The sequence below is a fragment of the Myotis yumanensis genome, unplaced genomic scaffold (genome assembly GCF_028538775.1).
Source record: "Myotis yumanensis isolate MYYU_CA2020_CCGP unplaced genomic scaffold, mMyoYum1.0.hap1 SCAF_4, whole genome shotgun sequence".
Lineage (NCBI taxonomy): Eukaryota > Metazoa > Chordata > Mammalia > Chiroptera > Vespertilionidae > Myotis > Myotis yumanensis.
The window spans coordinates 57207076-57211542 of NW_027223755.1; the positions used below are offsets into that span (position 1 = coordinate 57207076).

General features: G+C 39.3%; 1 pseudogene; it reads right to left on the minus strand.

The window, feature by feature from the left end:
* Window positions 1–3561: 3561 nt before the first annotated feature.
* On the minus strand, window positions 3562–3784 carry LOC139009430 (probable protein BRICK1 pseudogene; annotated as a pseudogene).
* Between the last annotated feature and the right edge of the window lie 683 nt (window positions 3785–4467).

The following is a 4467-nucleotide window of genomic DNA, read 5'->3' on the forward strand; positions in this document are numbered from 1 at the left end:
CCATTTAACAAAGAAAAATCAACCAAAAAAAATCAACCAAAAAAATGTCATAGGTTCGCCATCACTGTCCTAAGCTGACCTTTGCTAAAAACGTCCTCAATCTGAGGGGTCGACCTCAGTGAACATACCCCCACTTCTTCTAACTCCACTTCTTCAAAATAGACTTGCTGAGGTGGAAAACCGACTTCTGCGCATGGGCCACGAAGTTTCAATCGCACTGTACGTGCACGTCCGCACGTGGTATTTTGTGGAAGAGCCACACTCAAGGGGCCAAAGAGCCGCATGTGGCTCGCGAGCCATGGTTTGCCAATCACTGGGCTAGTGTAATATTTCTGGATCCATGGCCCTGTCTAAAGGATAAAAGGAGCAGTCTATTAGAATAAAGTTGAGTTGGGACTGTGTCACTTCATGGGAAAATAGAATTATGGTTGCAAACTTACCAGGTTAAAATCAGACAACCATTTGATTTTCCAGAATATTACCAACGTGAGCCATTTACCAGCTCCTTACTATTTTCAGTATGTACTATGCCCCAAGCACAATTCTAAACACCTTAGATGTGCTCTCTTAATCCATCCAATAACCTGGTGAGAGAGGTATAATTACATTTAATGGAGGAGCTACCGAGGTCCAGTCTAAATAGCATGCCCAACATCACATACCTAGTGGTAGGACTAGGATTTAAATTTAGGATTTAAGTTTGGAGCCTCAGCCCAGGTGCCTTCCTCACTGGGTTTCTGATCCCTATGTGTAGTAATCATTTCCTCTGGGCAGCATCTAGAATGCCTATGAAACACTTCCCTTCTCAAAAGTTACATAATTAATATCGGGAGAGCTACAGTCAGCCATTAAAAATACTTCTAAAGCGGTTCTCAACCTGTGGGTCGCGACCATCGGAAAACACATATAGCATATCAGATATTTACATTACGATTCATAACAGTAGCAAAATGACAGTTATGAAGTAGCAACGAAAATAATTTTATGGTTGGGGGTCACCACAACATGAGGAACTGTATTAAAGGGTCGCAGCATTAGGAAGGTTGAGAACCATAAAGGGAGGAATGAAGTCTGCTCCTCACTCTTTGTTTTACCATTGGAAAAACAAGCCCCACACTCACCCTGAGATAAGTAACAGAGAAGGAACTAGGATCCAGGATCCAACCCATGTCTCAGGACTCCTGTGGTCCCTGCACTACATCAACTGATTTTTCTTTGATATTTTTTGACCGGTTACTATTTTCCAGGCATTATGGCAATATAATTTGGTTCATCTCATCATATTTCCTCTTAGAACACCATGTATATCTTCAGACAAACTTTATGCACTTTAGTGCTTCGATGAATCTTTATCAAATAACAGGAGCCACATTTTAGACCTTTCTTTTTTTTAGAGACGTCATCAGAGTGACAGGTGCATGCTCAACATAGGTGGACTGAGTGAAAAGTCGTTCAGAAAAAACACACAAGGCAGTCCGACACAAACATCTTTGTTCTTACTTTGCTCTGAAGAGTATAGTAAGTTAGCTGAGATGCAACTTGATCCTTACCATTTCAATCAACGTTCTTGCCTTCTTCCTACTGCACCCTCATTTTCCCAAAAGCAGTACCTAGGGTGATTTTTTTTTCATGTTTTAAACATTTCTCAAAATATCCCTAATAATATAATCATCATGGGGCCGCCCCTAATGGCCCAATTTGCTTGTGATTACTGTCTTTATTATATAATGTGACATGGTTTTCCTTGATACAGGGGTGGGGAACCTTTTTTCTGCCAAAGGCCATTTGGATATTTATAATATCATTGGTGGGCCATACAAAATTATCATCTTAAAACATTTAATTAACTCACCCCAAATGCCTTGGCGGGGCCAGGCCAAATGATTTATGGGCCTTAGATGGCCCAAGGGTTGGACGTTCCCCACCCCTGCCTTAATAGGATAGAAAATCTCCAAAAAATTGTTGTGATAGCATTGCAGTATTTTATAAATATCCTATACAATTGAAAGGCTTAGATGGACTCAGATTTTTGACAGTAAAAATATCTATTTGTACTACTGACTTTTCTTAGACTTGTTTGTACCTTGAGGAGTAATAGTCTGGTGGCTAGGGCTGGAATGCACTCATTTTATTAACTAAAAATTACAATGAATACACTTTGATTTTAAAATATAAAGTAGTAACAGCAACGTGAAAAAAGCATATCATCATCATTAGTGAAAAATTTATATTGATATAAGAATCAAAAGGTAAAATTCCTATATTTTCCACAAGATTTTCTTTTAAAGATCCACCTTTTTCAAAACAATCTGAAAAGCACCCTTTGAATTTTCTTTGTTATTCTCTTTGTTATCTTTACCAGGTTCTTTCAGAAAGTACCAATTTTATTTTAAAGTTTTAATCAATATTTCACATGGTGAAATCTTTTTCTTTGACACATGAATTATCAAAGCATTCTTTCCTTCCCCAGGCAGCAGCTTTGAGCTGGGACTAACAATAGATCTTGTGGATACTGACCTGTCCATGTAAAGAGCAAATCAGACACCATGGGGATTCCTTTCCATGTTTGTGACTCTTAAATCAGCATAAGCAACACACAGGTCCTTCCATTAAAAGGCGAGCTTTCCACAGTGGTATTATATTGTTGATAGCATTTGGTTTTCATTATTTCAAAGACAATAGACAGTTGTACAGCTGGACATTGTTAACTGGCTATACACTTATTCAATTCTTTCTTTTTAAATATTTTTTGGAAGTGATTGTTTCCAAAACACAGTAAAATTTTCTCCTTTATATATTGCCTACCCTTTAAGTGGCATATGCAATTAAAACTTTCAGGTAAAAATTAATATTCTTTCAACACAAACTTACTTTCTCTTTCTCTCTCTCTCTCTCTCTCTCTCTCTCTCTCTCTCTCTTTCTCTCTCTCCGCCCCCCCTTTCTTAGTTTCAAGTTGAGGAATTTACTATGGAAATATGAGAGACAGACATCCCAAGAGACTGAAGGAAATATCTCTCCAAGCCAAGTGGGGGCCTGGCCTTGACCTCCCCAGAAGGACAATAAATTGGTGGGTTAGCAACAACATTCTCTGGCAGCCACCTTGCCAGGGCATGAGTTTCTCAGCTGGGACAGTCTTCTATCCCTCAACAAAGGTGGGGAGGAGACAAAGACTGCTTATAGAATTAATGCAGAGGCAATGGCAGCTGTAAGGCAAGTCTGAGAGAGAGCGAGAAAGAGAGAGGTGGGACAGACTTTAACAAAGAGTCCCAGGCTTTTGTCTCTGAGTGCCTCAAATACATTGACAAGTAGTTCTACAAAATGTCACTGAAAAGGTAAAATGCCTAATGTTTTCACGAGTTCCCCTGGACTTCTCGCCAAATGTCAAATCCCACTGCCAGACATACATGGAAGAGCCCAAAGGCCACATTTTTGAAGAAAGAAAAACAGAAATAGGCCCTGTAGCTCTTTAAGGAGAAACGGAGTCGAAAGCTGCTGGGACCTTTCCCACGTAGGTGTGTGTTCTGGAAAGCAACTTCCTTCCCAGCAGCAGCTTGCACAGTTCTAGGCGAGGGTCTCCCCCTTTGTCACATGTGCTTCAATGCCCTCTATTCTCCATTCAAGGGCTTTCAATTTCTCATTTAGTGTTGGGAGTCTTGAGTGACAAGCCATATAGAATGATTTTCTTGATGTTGTTGGTGATGACCTCAATGTACTCCAGGTTCACCAAGTCCTGGTGAATTTGCCCCTGCACAGGGTCATCTTGTCCCTCCATGGCTGCCACCTAAGCAACCAAACTTCATATATATATTCAAAGATGAGTTACCAGCTGTTCCTGGATATGGAAGTGGCAACTTGGGGTTGGGTTTACACCCTAAAAATATTTTCTCTTTCTCTTGGTATTACTAGCTGTTTTCTAGTTAGATTTGTGCCAACAGAAGGGTTTTTTCTCCCATTAAGGCACTGAGAGAATTGTGCTATAATGATTGAGTGCAGTCTGACCTCAGACTTCTGTGGGCTTCAATCCTGTCTCTGCCACTTACTTGATGCGAAGCCTTGGACAAGTCACTTAAGTTCTCTGAATCTCGTTTCATTACATGTATCATTGCTTGACATATTGGCTGGGTAGAAGGATTTAATGATATAATCATATTCTTGACACATAATAGGTGTTTTATACCTATTAGCACCATTATTAATTGTGTAGTAAGTCTGATATACAGAGACAAACATTAGCCTAAAAATGGCTCATGCTTATTTAACAAAGGAAGAATTTATTTTCACCACATTTCCCCCAAATTTATGTCTTTAAGCATCTTCTAGCTTTTTTCTGATGAGGTCTAATTGAAAAAATAATATTATTTCCTAAGAATAGAAAGTCACTGGGGTATAACTAATACGGTCTTCTGGGGGATTACATTTAAACATGAGTTTTCTTAAGTAGTCACTATTCTTTTAATATTAGATAGC